The sequence below is a fragment of the Heliconius melpomene genome, chromosome 12 (genome assembly GCF_056956725.1).
Source record: "Heliconius melpomene rosina isolate 202511_hmr_F chromosome 12, ASM5695672v1, whole genome shotgun sequence".
NCBI lineage: Eukaryota > Metazoa > Arthropoda > Insecta > Lepidoptera > Nymphalidae > Heliconius > Heliconius melpomene.
Window position 1 is genome coordinate 7,713,066 of NC_140400.1, and position 20,445 is coordinate 7,733,510.

The 20,445-nt window shown below is 31.9% G+C and overlaps 1 protein-coding gene across 2 annotated transcripts in view; it reads left to right on the top strand.

Moving 5' to 3' along the window:
• The first annotated feature begins 4,269 nt into the window (after positions 1-4,269).
• The window catches only part of slif (cationic amino acid transporter slimfast), a 35,388-nt gene continuing 19,212 nt past the window's right edge, over positions 4,270-20,445 (top strand). The window contains exon 1 of one of the 2 annotated variants that reach the window (XM_085194530.1): positions 4,270-4,424. The gene's annotated coding sequence lies outside the window, so the exon portion shown is untranslated. Of the gene's footprint in view, positions 4,425-18,886; positions 18,912-20,445 lie in introns of those variants that run through there. The other variant, XM_085194531.1, reaches the window with a different exon arrangement.

Genomic DNA, 20,445 nt, shown 5'->3' on the forward strand with positions numbered 1-20,445 from the left:
GTTAGTGTCTAAGTTTGTGTCTAGTGACACAGTGCCTGCTGTCCGAAATACCTCGGGCATATAGGATGTGTCATATTATGCTAAACACAATTACACACCTCTTCTTGAAGTCCATTTGATCACATTTGTGGGTATCTAGGAAATAAATAAATAATGTTTGGCTGATCGTTTGGTATGAAAGGATTTACAAACGAATAACACTATTTTTAAAAGCTTTTATTTAACTTGCAATGTATGTATGTGGGTTCGGGTGAAATCTTAGAGCTCAATTTTGAAGTAGATATCTTCAACTGATTGAGCTGAAATTTTGTATACACGTTTACTTTGGATGACAATGCACGATAAAATATGTGACGTCATTCTAAATGTAATATGGCGGACCATGCAAGATGGTGGGATTGTTATTTTTAATGTACTTCTACAATATGGGTATCAAATGAAAGGACTCGTAGAGAGCAACTCGAAAAATAATGTGATGTCACTCTAAATCCCATAAGGAGGATATCGAAGATAGCCGAGTATCTATTTGGTCTACTTCTACAATATAGATATTAAATGAAATGGGTCGTTGACCGTAACTCTAAAAATAATGTGACGTTATACTAAACCCAATATGGCGGAACATCTAAGATGGCGGAATAGTTATTATTTATGCACTTCTGCAATATGGGTATCAAATGAAAGATCTTGCCGAGAACTATTAGAAAAATAATGTGACATCACTTGAAATCCAATAGAATCGACACGATTCAAGTTTTTTGTGCTTTCATATAATGAAAGGTATGTTCGTACGATTGAGCTGAAATTTTGTATACACGATTGGTTTGGATGACAATGCACGATAAGATTTGTGACTTTATTCTAAATACAATATGGCGGACCATCCAGGATGGCGGAATAGTTATATTTCATGAACTTCTATAATATGGGTATCAAATGAAAGGGCTTATTGAGAGTAACTGGAAAAATAGTGTAACGTCATTCTGAATCCAATATGGCGAACCATCCAAAGTAACAGAATAGTTATTTTTGATGCACTTGTATATTACGGGTATCAAATAAAAGGGCTTCTTAAGAGCAACTTGAAAAATGATGTGACGTCATTCTAAATCTAATAAGGCGGACCATCCAAGATGGCGGAATAGTTATATTTAATGCACTTCTATAATGTGGGTATCAAATGAAAGGGCTTCTTGAGAGCAACTTGGGAAATAATGTGACGTCATTCTAAATCCAATATGGGGGACTATCCAAGATGAACGAATAGTTATTATTTTCGCAATTCTGCAATATGGATATCAAATGAAAGGGCTCATTGAGAGCAACTCGAAAAATAATCTAACGTCATTCTATATCCAATATGGCGGACCATCCAAGATAGCCGAATAGGTAATTTTAGTCTACTTCTACAATATGAATATCTATTAAATGGGCTCGTTGAGAGTAACTCGAAAAATGTGACATTTTTCTAAATCCAATATGGTGGAACATCTAAGATGGCGGAATAGTTATTATTTATGTACATCTGCAATACGGGTATCAAATGAAAGGGCTTGCCAAGAATAATTAGAAAAATAATATGACATCTAGTGTGAGAAACCTTCTTTCTCCTGGCATTAATCCCGGCTATTGCCAGGGTCTGCCTTCCTACTCAACCTACTCCACTTTGCGCGGTCTTTAGCGTCCTCAGTGGTTAGACCATTGGCTCTCATATCCGGCATCACGACATCCAACCAGCGCTTCCTTTGGGCGTCCAGGAGGTCTCACTGCAGGAACTGATATAGCAAGGCACTTGCACTTGCTATATCGTCGGCATACATCATCAGCCATGGAGGCTGCACTACATTAAATAAGAACGGACTAAGAGTCGAGCCCTGGTGAACCCCCACTGTAATCAGGAAGGGTCTAGTGTCGCCAACAGCATTCCTAACCATAGAAGAGGAATCGTGGTACATGTCTCTAGCGTGAGAAACCTAGCCAGTGGTAACTAAAAAGTAAAAAATAAATTATAAGCAAAAAATCATTTTTAGAAAAAGCTTTTATTTAAACGCTTTAAAAAGAAGAAAATAAAATTTGTCTTTTAAATTTTAACTATCAACTCATAACCTCATTGTACACAATTTATATGATCATAAAAGCTTGTCGCGTTAATCAATATTTAATTAAATTGAAACTTTAAAAATGTAAATTTAGCAGATTTTACATAATTAAATTAGCACTAGTTAGTTACACAAGTAAATCGCGCGACAAGCTTTTATAATCATATAAATTGTGTACAATGAGGTTATGAGTTGATAGTTAAAATTTAAAAGACAAATTTTATTTTCTTCTTTTTAAAGCGTTTAAATAAAAACTTTTTCAAAAATGATTTTTTGCTTATAATTTATTTTATGTAAATACCTATGAGTTTTACAATTAAATGACACATTGTGTTAGAATGCGATAAGTGAAGTGGTCAATTAATGTAATAAACTGATTGTATAAACGATAAAAAATATTACAGAGAAACCCTTCAAATTTAAAGAAAAACTAATAATTGAGGCTTATATACAAATACGAATACAGAATGAAGTATATACATATTTTTATGTATATTTTTAATACTGATCTATACAACATTTAAATAAGGAGTTTCAAGCTTTTTCCATTAAAATAATAGGAAGGAATAACCTAGTGTTAAGTTAGGCGCAGCAGTACAAGCGTGTGATTAAACGCGACGGGTGTCGGTTCTATTGCTACTCGGGAGAATGAATTGTTTAATATTTTTATTTCTTCGCTCTGGTAACAAATGCCTCAAAAATCCTTTTAGCGATTTCCACTACAAGTTTCGAAACATTAAGCGGTGAGTGAGTGGATGATGAGTGAGGATTTGGGTTTAAGGGATATAAGTATGCTGAAATGAAATTCTTTTTTTAACATATTTTTACTATGCAAGGTCATAATAATAAAGGCTGATGACCTAATATCATAAATATCACGATATAATATGATTATTTTAGGTCTAGATAAAATATGCAATTTGAAATTGTATATCTCAATTATTATCTTTGTAATATCTAATCATTTCTTCTTAAAAATCTATAATTTTAAATTGCTTAAATTTACTCCACGTAAAACTCAAAACGCAATGCCTCGAAAATTTAACCGAAACTGGCGTACGGAGTGTCTTAACACTAGGTTCCCTCCGTCTACTCTCCTATATGCGGGATGCAGCGTGAAGCTAAAAAATACACATAATGGTACACTAATATAGTAGTAAATATAAGTGACCCAAAATAAAATTCCACTAGGTGTAAATTATTAAATTCAATTTAGAGTCTAGAAGTATAGATATCTTTTTTACCTATTGTTTTATGAATAAAGGTAGATACACCGCTCAACAGGCAATGCCTTGAAAATTTGGCGGAACGTGAGGAATGGAGTGTCTTAACACTAGGTACTCTCTGTCTACTCTGCTATATGTGGCGTGCAACTTAAAGCAAAAAAATAAATTTAATCTACATAATTATGTATGTAAAAGTACCTGATAAAATAAATTGGCAATATCGTATGATGTTTATTTATATCATAATTATATATCAGGCTTCTTTTATTTTTTTTCTATTCTTTTCAGCTTCATACTGTATGCAGTGTATATATACAGGGTGGGCAGAAGTTCTAGTGTTAAGAAACTCCATTCCCATTAAGACACTTCCGTTCCCCACTTTCCGCCAAATTCTCAAGGCATTGCGTGTTGAGTGGTGGATTTTTTTGGTTGTCTGCGCCCATTTTCTGGTGCTCACACCAGAATGTTTATTAACAAAAAAATTAAGCCTAAAAATAAAAAAAAAATCTTTATACAAAAAGATCATTTCGAAGCTAAAATTAAGGCCTCCCTCAGAAAATATCGCTAGATACGCCAATGACCACTATATAAAACTTTATTTCGCACGTGCACGATACATATATAGTTTGCACGATAGATATATTCAGTTTAATTAAACTATTATTTTAACACATACTTAGCCAGAATTGTCCACTTTAATATAGCCACTTATATTTATCTTATATATAATAAGTTATCTACTTATGTTTAGCAGTAGCGGACACAGCTACAAAATAATAAAAACTACATATTACATTATACTTACCTACATCTCATAAATAATATACACCTATATTAGTTTATATAAGAAATTATTTCAAATAACATAAATATTTATTATTTACATTTTTTTTTAAATCAAAATACTATTGCCAATCGACCGTATCAAATATTCATTCAGTAGTTGAAAAGTCTGCGCGTGCGCCGGACGCGTTACCAAAATGGTCAGTTGGGTGTAAATAATCGATAATTCTAACGAAATCATACAAAAATAAAACGATTTAATATATTGTGTTTACATTTGTGCAGTTAAAAAGTGAAATATTTTAATATTAAAAAGGTAAAGTATTAAAATAATTAAAAAGCGTAATAATTGATTTGTAAATCAATGATCGTTTCGATAATATCGATTTTTAACGATTATTATTATTATTTTGACATTTTCTGTGTCTTTTTCTGTTTTTGAGTTTAAAGTAAATTTTTAGCATTTAAGCAACTTTTCCGGGTAAGTACCCGTCAAATCGTATAAAAATTTTATGGGCGAAGTGATAAAGGGCTGAACTGGCAAGTTCGGCACGCCACAATCAAAGAACCACACCGTACTGTAAACTCCCGTCTTCATCCGTCAAATTCTGGACACATTTCGTGTTGAGTGGCGGAATTCAACGCCGCGCTTTCGAAGCTATCGAAGCCACAATCTGTCGCGTTTACAGACACACTTTGTGCCCCTGCGCCACGACTGGCCTCAATTCACTTTATTTACCTTTAAATTTAATTAACGGCAAATGTCAATAGTAAATGATTTGTTGCCTTGAGTAAATACTTTTATCATAAACAGGTTTCCTTATAGATTTCTTCTTAATTTATTAAAGTTTTTTATAATAAATTGTGATATTATAAGGTAGTTATATTGAAACAATTATTATAAAACTTATGACGCAAAGAAGGATTTTTGTGTAATGTGGTAGGGGATAGAGGATGATAGTATTGATATTAAATATATTTTTTATATAAATCAGAAGATTTTTCAATTCAATTGATCACTATACAAAAAGTATAGAATAAAAGTTAACTTTTTTATTATTTATATCTAAAAGTTATTGTTTATTATTTATCTGCATTAAAAACTACAGACGAGTAATTCCATTGTTCGCTTCAAGGTAAACACAAACAACAAACTTTTGTCTCACGACGTATACATTTAAAAAATAATATAATTATAATTATATATTATTAGGTATCCCAAGACTTATCTTTTGGAGACTTATTTTTTGTATTAATGAACTGAATGCAATAAAATAAATACCAAATATTAAGAGAAGCTTACAACAATACAATTGTGATAACTGCATTTAAATCGGTTTAGCCATTTCTGAGATAGATGAGATAGACGCAAAAAAATTGACGAAAGATATAAAAATCATTGGGTCCAATTATTTTGATAAATTTGAAGTGGGGAACGGAAGTGTTTTAATGGAGAACTTAAAGTCTTAATGGAGCACTTAAAGTCTTAATGGAGAACTTAAAGTTAAAAAATATATAAACTACACACTTTTACATTTTTCTCAAGATTGCTTGGAGGGATTCAACTTTTATCATTGGTATTTCCCGATGCCCGACTCTCATAAGATCGATACGAAACTCTCCCTGGGCGCGTCCATCTCTCATTTTACTGAGTTTTTTACAATTTATATCGAAATTCAATAAAAAATAATAATTACTTAGTTAATTAAAATTGCTAATTACTACTTGCTATATATTTCAAACATAATTTCTAATAATTAATTACCAATTACTATATGTTACGATTTTCACTTATTATCAGCTTAAACCGGACGTTGATAGCTCTACTAATTTGGACATGACCATTTAGGTATACATATAAAATAGCGTTCTGCCCGGATGTAAATAGAAATGGAAGAAATATTTTATTTATTTCCTTTAATATGTAATGTTTTTGTAAGCCTAAATATATTATTATTTATTTAGATTCACAATATACCCCACATACTATAGCAGGATTTGTAGAGGTAACCGTATTTAAACACATTCGTCCCCCAAGACATTTCGTAGTCAGTGGCGATATTCATCGCTGCGCTTTTTTATTTTCTTATTAAAGCAAGGAAATGGAAATAATTATTCCCCCGATTGAAAATTAAACCTATAACCGTTGCTAGGCCACTGTGCTACAATGGCCTAAATAAAAAAAAAGTTTTATAAAATCATAAACTTCAATATAAAAGTTTCGTCGAACTCAGTTTAGCTGTCTTTAAAGTATAAGTACGCAAAAAAGTTTGTAAACATGTTCTCCAATTTTGGTAACGCACATAAATTAACAAACCAGATTGAAGAAATTCTGGCGTTATGGGTCTCACAGTTAACAAATTTTGCTCCTGTATATTTTATCATTTACTAACGTTTCTTATGATTGAAAAAAACCCTAGTGATACATTTCTCCATTTCCATTTTCCAGCAATTATATATTTTATATACCGGATGTAGGACCAATTTTCTTTTTCGTAGCTTATCTTCTTATCTTCTATATCCTGCATGCGATAGTTGGCAGAGGGAATTTGGAAACCTAGTATTATGAGATTCCATTCTCATTAGAAATTTCCGTTCCTCAATTTCACCGACTTTTCTGGGCATTGTGTGTTGACGTAAATGTGTGAATGACGGAACTTAACGCCGCGCTTATATAGATAGGTATATTAAACCGGCATAACAACAAATACATTTTTTATTCAAAATTAATTTCAAATTCTCAATAAGTCGGATATAAATAATATGAATAAAGCACGAGTTAATTTATGACATTATTTTCTAATTAATTGCTAAGAGCTAAAAGATGATTATTATATAGTCGTATTAAATTTTCTTTAATAAGCCATACAAATACAATTTATTATACTTGACCTAGTATCTCGTAAAAACATATTTCTTTTTGTCAATCCATTGACTTGAGAAATTTAAATCTCTTGCCAACGAGTCTGCTTTACGATGTTGTTACGTATTAGAATTCAGTGGACCGATATATTTGCTCTGAATACCAATAAATATCAATTTATAGTATTAATAATTGTATGGATTTCTAAATATGAAAAGGTATTATTTTGTAGCTTCACGATTTCTTCTCGAAAATTTTATTTTACGCGGCGTAACAGGTGTCTTAGTTCAGGTTCCCTCTGCTTACCCTGCTGTATGCGGGATAAAGCGTGATGCTGATTTAATTTTTATTTTTTTTGCTTTGCTTAAGCTTAAGCTTTAGTCAGAAACAATACAGCGCCAAACACTACTCCCTCTGCATCCTTCTTTCGCCAGTCTTAACCATTATAGCATAGTCCACGTCCCATTTCCTTGACATAAGTTCAAATATATAAAATGTCACGTAAAATCAGACAACTAGCTTCACGTTAATTAATTATTTATTAATTAACTTACTTTTCTTCTTACAAAATTCTTATATGCTTGTTAGAAACTATTCTCTATTGTTATTTCTTTTTCTATATTTGTGTCGCTAACATAAGTTAAATAATTAACTTGTAAAGTATTACATTTATCTAAAGAAATGTCATATGAATATCATACAATTGGTTTTCTTTGAATGACGATCTAAACAATAAGCCACGTTTAACACGAGTATGGTAATCAATGACTCACAGTCGGTAAATTTTGTTACAGATACATTGAAAGTAAATTTTTATTGCAAAATGAAAGTACATATTCGCGTATTAAATTACAGTAAGAAGTAAACAAAAAAAATTTAAAATATTTTTTTTATAATGTTTGCACATATTTTATGAGACAGAGAAAATTTACGTTATAAAAATGTACTTTCTATTATAGATTTTACTTTTTTAAAAATCATAAACTATTTTTAATTAAAACTATTTATTATGTCCAATCGATTTGGAGATATGAACAATAATAATTGTTAAAGCTAAAAACATTTATAGTGAATTTTATTAAACAATGAAAATGCTTATTACGATACCATTATCGTATTCCGGACTCCGGTTTCCTGTCCCGCTGAGCCAGCGGAATAGTCTCGCTTAGCCTTAGCTTAGCTTATACCTACTGAGGGTTTGGGTGAAAATAGGTGAGAATAGGTTGGGAGAGAATATTTTGTTTATAAATATAAATAAAGACCTTAACTCATTAGCTGTCTTGAAATAATTATCATTCACCTGAGTAGGGTAAACGTTCCCACAATTTATACTAATGATCACTCCAATTTCTGCTTACTTACATTACATTGGCCACATCATGGGTTTTTCTTTAATTTGACAGGAAAAATCTATGTCTATAGATAAGAATTTACTTATATAAGCGATATTGAACAAACATCCATTACAAGTAGATGTAAAAATAAAAATTACACTGCTAAGGTTTTAGATATAATATTATATAGATACTACATTATTTCAGAAATATAGCTGGCAACACTTAGAACTAATCCTTACAAGTAATATATACAATAGGCACTCATAAGTGTAACTTTGTATTGTATTTGTATTCTTCAAATGTTAATTGCCTATAAGCGTTACTGGTGCGTGTAGAATATTCTATTATTTTACGTTTTTTTTGTCATGGAAAAAGGCGGAAATTATATTGTGAAGCTGAAGAATTTGTTTAGTTTAACGCGCTTCTCTGTATTCAAAAGTATTCTTTGCGTTGAAGAAGTCCGTTTATCGAAGGAGACTATAAGAAGATGAATCGTATTAATTGTTTTAATGAAATCATGTTTTATACTAATCGTACTTTACTAAGCGAAACGTGAGCCATACCTCTGTAACAAACAAAATTTATCATTTTCCCCCACTGTGAATCACGTCATTTATTTCTCGGCTTTCCTTATAAAGATTTTTAATTAATTTCACGTCATCGTTTTGTTTCTGCTTCCTTTAGATACAGTTTAGTATTTACATTTTTTACCATAATCTGTTCACTTAAGACCGTTATGGTCGTCGGTTCAATCCTCACTCAAGAGAATGATTTTATTTTCTGTTTCTAGCTCTGGTACTGGTGCCAAGCCGAAGCGTGGCGTTGAGTTCCGCCACTCGGTTAGCATACTCTTTTCTTTATTTTTTATTTCATTTATTTATTTATTATCTTCAATAAGAAAGTGTAACAACAATTGTAACAGGCTACATTAATTGAACGTTTAGTTAGATATATGTTAAATATCATTAAACCTTATATTTCCTGAGTGAAGAATGAGACTAGAACACTATACAAACTAAGGAAGTTGTTTTAATCGACGAGTTTTATTTACAAACTACTCAACCGGTTGTTGTCCTTGTCTTGGGTTGTGATTCTTTTTTGAGGCAAGTTTAAAAAGAATAATTTCATTTCAATACATATAGTATGATCGACGAGTCTTGGCCGCTCTCAAGGTGGTTTTCTAAACGTTTGCATGGAATCCTAAAATCAACTAGCTATCAATCTACAGCTAACTTGTGGGCGGCCACTACCATACTGAACTAGGATTGGGGTAAATATAAACATTACCATAATATTAACTTATAATATTTCAATATTTTCATATAACTCCAGTAAATGTCAGTATGGGTGTAGAAAGAAGGGGGGCCGCGTTGTCCTTCTCAGAAAAAAATAAACTGAGAATATATAAAAAAAAGCCCTTACGACAGATTTTTTCAAAGCTAAAGTTCAGGTCGCACTGGAAAATACTTCTAGATACTGTATTGTAGAAACAGACAAAGGACCAATGGACGGACGGATAAACGCTTCCTTCTTTCAAACCAGTTATGGATAAAGGGTGAAAATTAAAAAAAATAATATTCTTTGAAAGGCAGAGAAAAATTAATGATGAATGAGAACATAAAGGGCCGCGTCGAGTTTCTACACTTCACACAATGCCTAGAAAAACGGGGAAAAGTGTTAAAGGGAGAGTATTAACAGTGATTTTCCTCTATCCCGCAAATATACATACATACATACATATACATACATACATATATATGTATGTATGTATTTATGTATATATGTATCTATCTTTGTGTTGGTTTATTTATTTATTTTATTTTATTTATTTATTTTTATATAGTTAGTACTATTCACACCCTACTCACTATTTATTTGTTTTTTGCGATTTCCAATGCCTCAAGGTTGCCTGGAAGAAATCGCTATTTCAGCGATAAGGTCGCCTATTGTACCATTTTGTTTTATTTGTATTTTTCTATTTCTTTTTTGGGTGTACAATAAAGAGTTTTTTATTATTATTATTATTATATTATATAGCATAGCGTGAAGCTTTATTATTATTAAATTATTTAATTTTTTATAACACTGGCGTTATATCGGCGTAATCAACTACGTATCTAATATTATACATGTAACAAGTGCTTGTAATTATGTGTGCTAACTTCTCGCTGCATATTTGCGGTGCAACTTTCTAATACCTCCTATGCCTCCTAGCCATAGTGGCGTAGTAAACAGTATAAGCGATGATTGTGGGTTCCATTCTCATTTTCTACTAGTATTATTAATATGCACCTGTAGCTCCTCTGGTGCTGCACGGGGTCGTGGGCGGCGGTGATCATCATCAGGTGACCCGAACGCTCGTTTGCCTTATCCTTTTTCCATAAAAAAAATGGAAGTTTCTGACAATGGATGTTTGTTTCAATTTCACGAAAGAACTACTGAACGGAAATAGATAAAACTTTGCTGTGAGTAAAGACACATAGGCTACAATTCGTTTAAAGCATTTTGTATAATTTGTTTATATTAAAACAATAAATATAAGCGGGCAGTATTAGTTCATTAGTATGGTTATGTTTATAAAATACGTTAGATACTTCACTGGCCTAATGCAAGCACGTAATATTATCAAGTTTATATATAATCGTGAAAAGAGACGGCTATTAAAATAATAATATAATATTTATCATTCCTAGTCTTTTTAGAATGATTACCCCCCAAAAATAGAGGTGCTATTAATTTGGCGATGAGGCCAGTCGTAGTGCAAAAGCACAAATTGTGACTGCAGGCGCGCCTATATTTGATGTGCTTTTAAATTTAAAATAAAAATCGATATATATCTCATATTTCGGTCTAGATACTTAGTAATGAAAAATCACGATTATTTAATTTTATTTGTGACTCGGTTATATAATAATTAAATATTATATCCTTAAATATATCTATATACCAATGATGATAAAAACATAGGCTAGTTGATACATTACATAACTAGATTAATTCTAATCACAGCCTAAATAATGCAGCAAGAACATGCACATAAATGTATGTAGGTCCATAGGTATAAAAACTATGAACGTGGCCGATTTGAACAAAATTAATTTTATCTTGAATATTCGAACATTCTATTATGTTAATTTAAATTAAATACAAACTCTAATCCTGCTCCAGAAAATTCTAATAAGTATTGCTAGATATCAATACTAATAGTGTTGCCAATATAAATATATATTAATAAATTAACTTTGCATAATTTTAATGACCTACTGGTTATTATAATGAAATCATCGAGCGCAATTGAAAAATTGCAATAATTATTCATAGGATGGTCGTGGGTTCGATTCTGATTCGGTAAAATATGTTTTATATAAACAATGCTTGCCTTTCCCTAATAACTTAGTTAAATAATAGTATAGGATTTCGTATTCCAACACACTATATTTCTAAAAGGGTCAGAAATTGGAAAATAACATTTTTCGACACTAAATTGTCTTTATTTATTATTTATGCAAACAAAAATTAAGGGTACCTTATGATAAAAAACCAGTATAGATAACCTTTTGATATTAAAACCTATAAAATTGTCAAGTCCAATTTGACTGACCGCGAAGTCCTTCAATAGTACATATTGCGAAACTTGTGTTGTGTGAGGCTTGGCAGTTGAAAGTTGACATAAAGATATCGGGTTTTTTAAGATATGCCATTTTATGGCCCCGAAGCTATAAAATTTTGGACTAATTCAGGGGTAAGCAACCTTTTTATTCAACGGGCCAATTTATTTATTTTATTTTTTAGTCATAAAGTGACCCTTCTTAATAATATACAACATTTTACTTATAATAAACATAAAATGAATAAATGAAATAAAAAATATAATATTTAAAAAAGTTAAGATTTAATATACAAGTTTTAATACAAATAAAAACAAACAAAATGTTTCTGTTTTAGTAAGATGCAGTCCTACTACGTCTTGACTGCCAATAATTAATAATTTTCAGGACACTGCCGCGGCAATTGTGTGTTCGAATCACACTCGGGAGAAAGAACTATTTTAATTCCAAGCTCTGGTAACAAGACAAAGCACTGTGTTGAGTTTCACTACTCAACATGTAATGTCTCAGAAATTGAAACCGAGTGTCTTACCACTAGGTTCCTCTATATACTTCTTCTTCTTCTTCTTCCTGGCATAATCCCGGCTATCACCAGGGTCTGCCTTCCTACTCAACCTACTCCACTTATCACGAGGTTCAGGTTCCTCTATATACTATGTTAAGTAAAAAAATATTCATTAATACAATAACCATATTTTACGCAGGTATCTCAAGGATGTCTTATGAGATATGTTTATACAATTGTTATTTAATTGTATTAATTAAACAATTCTCATATAAAATTTATAAAATGTTGGCTCCACATAACATATTTTACCTTTCCGGGTATATTTTTAGCGTGCTACACTAGATCTTGATCTACGAGTATTATTTATTTATTTTTTTATTAGAGGCCAGTCGTGGCGCTGGGCACAGACTGTGACTGTAAAACCGACTGGCTATGGGTTCGATTCCTACTCGATTAGATAAAACACTTATTTAAATTTATATTTCCATTTCTTGATTCTGGTGTGGAAGAACAAACATTGGGTAGAAAGTGGGGAACGTAAACGTGGATTATTATATGCGGGACAAGTAAAAAATAAATAAAATAATCTATAGATCATTATGAAAATTGCAATAATGTAAGCCTAAAGTAAAATTAATATAAAAGTCACAATTTATGCAACTTGTGTAATGTCTTATCACTGGATTCTCTCTACCTACTAGACTATATCCGGGCTATTTACGGAGCAAAAAGAAATGTACGAGTATGAAATGGAAATTTATGTTGATGTTTTGAACTTATGAATTCCATACTAATATGCTGTCGTGGTGGCTAGTTGATTTGACCCTCACAGGCAGCCACGTAGTACTTGCTTTTCATCAGGGACAGAGTACTCTCTTCCCTACCCAACCGGTGTCGCTGTAAAAGCCAATAGGGCTAACAGCATTAACCTCGTGTTCGAAAAAAATGGTGGCTAGTTGGCTATAGCTTGGCTAGCACATCGAAAGCTCAAACGATCTCGTTCAAAATTTTTTTTTCAATTATACACCTTTCCATTGTACCTCGCATATTTTACGATAACCAAAAATATATTAGTATTGAAACACTCCGTTCACCACTTTCTGCTCAATTTTCGTGACGTGGTGATACTCTACGTCGCACTTCGTCTTGTTATCGAAAAAACAATTCATTTCCTCATAATTCATTCCACCCAGCGGAAATCGAACTTGCAATCGTTCCTTTTGCAGACGTCTCTTACTAATATTTACGGCTTGGTCGGTACACCATCGTGTTATAGCGGCTACAATCTACAGGTGTCAAAACTCCATGTTTTATGAGCTAATTGAAAAATCTCCTCATCCCGTGAATTGTGGACTATTTCTGGGCTACTAAATGCATTACTTCCCACCTTGGTATATGTAGAACGTTAGTCAATTGCAGCTTCCGACTATCGTCTTACTTGTATGAGATAAAATCACTTAGAATATCAGAGGTCGTCCTAGTACCGGCGTGCGACTGTAACGGATTCGATTCCTATTCGGGGGAATAAAATATTTAATATCTTGACTTCCTCCCTCTGGTAAAGAGGCAGTGTGGTATTGAGTTACGCCATTCAACGCGCAAAGCTTTAAGAATTTCGAAAAGTGGGGAACGGAAGTGTCCTAATGGGGAACGGAGTGTCTTTACACCAGGTTCCCAGGTTTCACCTGCCTTCCCTGCCATATGCAGGAGATATATAGCATACCCTCCATCCCCTAGCTTGTGCTCCTGCGCCACGACTGCCCTTAAAAAGTTACTTAAAAAATCTAGTTGATATATCAATTTCTAAGGAGCATTTAGTATACATTTTATAAGTTTCATACACTACCTAAACGAATTATAAATAAATTAAAAAAACTATATGAATGAAAGGGTTTCCATTTAACTCCGTAGTATCCAACTTTCGTACAAGGTTCCTTTAGAAACCATTCGTCGACCCATAAAGCCAGTATTCTAGACGCGTTTGCGGAGAAAGTACCGATGAATGATGAATGGTGTTTATTTAATAGAATTATTTATAGTATGGTATTTTATAGGTCAGCCGTGGCGCAGGGGCACAAGGTTCGATCCCCACTCGAGGAAATGAAATATTTATTTTAACTTAAAAATGGAAATGAAAATGGAGAACGGAGTGTCTTATCACTAGGTTGCCTCTACTTCCCCGCTGTGTGCTGTGTATGCGGGATAGAGCGTGAAGCTAAAAATAGTAAAAACTAATCATATAAAATAAATATAATAAGGCTATTTGAATAATAAATTAAAGGTTTGAAAATGCTGAAACTTGTTGCTATAGAGATAAGATGAAATAAATAGGGAAAATTTAAAGATATTTGACAAATAAACATAACTACCTACCAACGTAGGTTTTTTTAGCCTCACACTGTATGCCCCATGCAGCAGAGTAAGTAATCAAGAGATGAGACACTCAATTCCTCACTTTCCGCCAAATTCCGGAGGCATTGCGGAGGCGGAATTCGACGCCTCGCTTCGCTTCGACACCAGAGCCAAAATGAAAATATAAGTTTAAATGAATATTTCATTTCCTCGACTGAGGATCGAACCCACAACCAATCGCATTTCCTACCACACGCTGGCACTCCTGCACCACGACTGGTCTCACGTAAGTATGTACACATATTTACATAATAATGACACGATATGCATAGCAACTGCAACTGTTGATAACAACACAAAGAAACGTCTGACAGTGATATATTAATATTTTTCTTGATATCAGGTAAGACCTTATCTTTTCAATTAGACTACTTATTTTAATGCGATTTTCACTAATAGGCAGTGATTTAAGATTTTTATAATTTAATGTTTAAAAATATATTTTTGTGGGCCTATTCGCTTAAACGGGAAATATCGAAGTAGTCCTAAATACGAGTACGTTATAATATCCAAAGCTTAAGCTTAAACCGCTCTTGAGAGCGATCTTAAGATGGCGGTATCATTCATAGATTACTAATGGCACAGCAATGGCATCTCAAGATCGATCTTATATATTAAAATATTGATGGCTTTAATTGGACAGGTTTTTTCAAATTCTGGTAGTCCTTATATAGTAAGTAGGTTAAAATTTGTTTGTATGGTACATATATATATACCTAATATATGCGATTTTAATATCTAAATCCAAATCGCCTTGACCAATTTTTTGCTATCTATAGAATACATTTTTTTACATCTTTCCTTATGTTAATATTCTCCGTTGCCTTTCAAAGTTTAATGTCACTCTTAACAATATGACCTCGTTTCGAAAAACTCTTTTTGGCAGATTTCCCTTTTAGGATGTTTGCTAAATAACTGTTGTTTTACAACAATATGATCGTAAATCTGTAGCTTAATGCACTTTTTATTTAAATTTCGATGATGAAAATTTAACATGGTGAAACTGGAATTTAATTAAATGATATTTTAGTTCTATTTTTAAGTATACTCTACATACTTAGATAAATTTGAAAAAAAAAACTTAATTTCTATTAAAGAAATAACTTAGTATTATTAGACCCGGGACATCTTTAAAAACAACTTGATAAACTTAATTCATTAGCCTTAAGAATTAAGAAGGAGTGATGCATCAGCGGGAATCCGCTGGATTCAAAGGGCGCAGGACCGGGCGGAGTGGCGAGAATTAGGGGAGACCTATGTGCAGCAGTGGACGTTGATAGGCTGATGGATGGATGGATAGATGCATCTCTTCTTAATTCTAAGTTATTACAGAGACACTAGATTATGTCTGGCTACTCACATTCTAAAGTTTATTTTATTCTCATTTCCTTAATGTAATTAAGTTATTCCTCTCAATCTCAACACAGATATTTTCAAAATGGAGCAAAAAGCAGTGTCTAACACTAAATTCCCTCCACCAGCTATCACTTCCACTTTGTAATAAACAAATGGTAAATTCGGTCGTTGCCTCTATAGACTAATTACTAAGTAAACAGTAAATATAACATTGTTTTAGTTGTAAAAGGGGAGCTTATACTGAATCCTCTCCCAACAATGACATGGAAAATCAACAAACGTTTATGATTATCATTATCTATTTATAACGTATATTAAATTTATATTAAACGTAGGTATTATATATATAATAGAGGGGTTTTGTTTAAATTGTAATACAATATTTAGTAATTTTTATGAAAAGAAATATTCTATTTTTATTTTTAGTTCATGTTTATGTAAAAAAAAGTCTAACATAAATACTTTTTGCACTCTGTATCCAGCACGTAACAGAGTGGACCGAGGGAACCTGGGAACCTATTACTTTCAGTCCGTATATTTATTGGTGCAAATACAGATAAGCAGTTTACTATTACAAGTTCGATGTAGTCATTAATGGGACCGCTCGACTCGCCATGGAAACTGGGCTTTATAAGTACTCAACTCATCTCTCAGCTTTTTTACATTTGACCACGGCGACAGAGCCGTATGTAAAAACTGGTATATTAATTGTAAGATAATTTTATTAAAGCATATATTTATAAAATAAAAATCAGCTTCACGCTCTATTCCGCAGCACAGCAGGGTAGGCAGAGGGAACCTAGTGTTAAGATACTCCGTTCCCCACTTTATTTATACTCTCAAAGAATTTTTTATTTTTTTATTTTTTTAATAAATATTTTAAGATCAGGATACACTATGATGATATTTTAAAAGAAACTTGAATTTTTGAAAGGTATAAACTTTCTCATGTTATATAATGAAAGACCACAATAATATGCTTATCTTGATTAAGCTCTTTAAAAAAAGATCCGGGTATTGTGTAAATTTTAATTATTTAGAAAACCTGTCTAGTGACTCAACTCTACGTTCTCAACATATAAAGGAGACATTTTTTTTTATTACTATTTTTTTATTGGTGTACAATAATTAATAAATTGAGGCCGTCTTATCACATGAACTGTGTTAACGGGAACAGAGTGTCTTAACACTAGGTTCCATTGTTCTCTCTGCCTTGCCTGCTATGTGCGAGATATAACGTGAAGCTGTATTCCTCTCAATAATAATTGAAATGTAATATTAACATTTTCAAATAATATTTCCCCAACATTTGATATTTATTTTCTATAATAATAAAAATCTAAATCTTCCACCGAATTCTGCAGGCATTGCGTGCTGAGTGGCGGAACACAACGCCGCTCGTTCCCTCTAATTAATAACAACTATTCGTATATTATGAACTGATATGAATTAATTAAATTACGGCAAAGAGAATAGTCAAAATAAAAAATGACTCACTTATATGGGGGAATTACATTTTCATGTAGCAATAACGAGTTCAAACGACGTATTGTATGAACTTCAAGGCTATATTATTGTTTCTAAGTGGTACAGGTGTATAAAAAGGACACTTTTTTAAATAAAAAATAAATAACAATAAATCAGCTTTACGCGTATATAGCAGGGTAGGCAGTGGGAACCTAGTGTCAAGACACTCTATTCTTCAGTTTTCCCCCAAATTTAGAACATTCCGTGTATAGCTCCTTAACTGAAAAACTTCCTGTAGTCTTAAATTTTGAAAGAACAGGTAATTGACAATGTAATTATTGTACTGCACTTTTCGACACTTTATCTTAATTAGGTAGGTACGTACATTTTATTAAAATGTTAATTTATGTTAATTAGAAAAAAAAGACAACAAAAATACACAAGGCAATGCCCTCTTTATTTATATTTTGGATAAACTAAAGTAAATAATAGAACCGAAATTCGAATATTTCAGAAATTAGTACTTAAATTCCATTCGTAACATATCTATACTTAAAATAAAGTTACCTATATTAATAAAAAAACTAAGGACAAAGAAAAACAAAGACAGAATTTCTCGGTGCTATATACCGCTCGGATCACTTAAGCCATCAAGTTACATCGAAATACTCATATCTTATATCATCTTTGTATGGAGATTTTTACTCTCTGCTACTAGGAAAAAAAACATCATTAATAAGTTGTACCAAACATATAAGAATTTTGACGTCTGATGAGACGTATAGCTTAGTGGTCAGAGAACTTGGATGGTTTCTAAGAGGCGCGATTTCAAATTTTTATATACATTTTCTAAATAAGTAGTTTTTCTTTCCTAAGTGTGACATAAATATATATAGAAATAATTCGCTTTTTCCTGCCTATGCCACACTACCATACATCTCCGGTTGTATGGCATTGACGGAGAGATAAAACAAAAATGGAGAACGAAATAACGCGTCGCTAAGCCTTCTAACTTAATTTTAATATAAATTTCCACTTATTTTTTTGGAGCAACCTTTTTAAATGTGCAACCATAGCCTTAATTGATATCTTTATTTATTAAGCTTAATAGTTAAGATATAATCAGTGTAAACATGTGTGACGCGACATTTTCATTTTATCATTGTCACTGTTTGGTCTAGTGTGACGGCCATTTTTTTTTATTTAATTTAAGTTTTATTTTTTTAAATTTCCTTTGAAGTAAGCCGCCTCGGTAAGTGTTTTTATGATTTAGCATATTTCTTCTATATTGTTTTTCTATTTATGTGTTTGTGTGTTTATTAATAGAAAAAGTTGTTATTTTTTTGTATTTTGTATATTATACTAGAAAGAAAAACGATAAGCATTCATGAAATTTAAGTACAATTTGTCACGTAAGAAAATATATAAAAAAGAAAACGTGTTATAAAGTGTGTGTTTACAAAGTGTCTTTTAATATGTATTATTTATATATTCACATTTTATTATAAAAATATAAAATTCGTTTCATAAATACTAATTAAGTTTGGTTTCATAGTAAACAGATTAAATTAGGAAAAGAATATCACAAACTTCTATGTATCGTCGGTCTTTATAATTATTAATTTAAAATTAACCAATAACATTTTCAAATAATAATTTCCAAATTAATATTTAGTTTTAACATTATTTGCTTTTGTTATAATAATAGTAGTTTTTTTAGCTTCACGCTATCCCGCACATGACAGAGTAGGCGAATTCTCGAGGTATTGCATGTTGAGTGCCGGAACTTAACGCCGCGTTTTGCTTTTTTAACAGAGTGAGATATTAGCAATGTTAATTTTAAAAACAATTCTTGGCGAAATCAGCGCCGTGCTTTGTGTTTTAATTAGAAAGAAGAAATTAAAATAGTAATTTAAAGCCCTACTTAGGAATTGAACTTATAACAGTCATGATTATAAATTTATCATTGAAGACGGTAAAAGGAGAGGGGTATATCTCTCTATCTCTCCTTGATTTTATTCAAATTTTGACTCAAAATTTGCTACTAAACCATTCTTTGAATATATTTAAAACGAAACGCGGCGTTGTCCGCCACTCAACCGACAATGTCTCGAATTCGAGCGAAAGACTACTAGCTGTCTTGACATTGGATTCTCACTACATTCTCTACAATATACTGATAAAAGTATGAATCAAACCTTAAAAAATTTCCTTAACATACATTTTTTTCCACTAAATATAATATTTAATAAGCTGTAGGACAACACTATCACGAGATATTCTCGTGTGGAGTATATGACAAATAAGTTGATATAACTTCTTATTAAGAATACTTGTAATTGAAGTTTATTATATAATTGTACATACAATAAAGTTGTTATATTATTCTTTTTCTTTATACATTTCATCACATTTAAGGGACAAATAGTCATTCCCTTATTTACTTTTGTTAAGGCAGAATTTAAACTGATAACCACGGAGCCAGAAGTACTAAACATAACCACAGATTACACTCACCCACTGCGCTTACTTACCCCGAATGACCATGACGTCTGTTTTATTGCTTATTTGAGGAAATTACCATATTTTTTTCTCAAATAAACAATAAAACAGAGTGTTTTTCAGTAACGTATCTAGAGATATTTTCTAAGAGGGGCCAGAACTTTAGATCAAATTACTTTACACCAAACAAGCGAGATACGTTTAAAAGTCATCACGTTACATTTAGGTATAGCGCGCACTAGTGATTTTTGTCACCGTGACTGTTGCGTCACTGTCACCGTGTA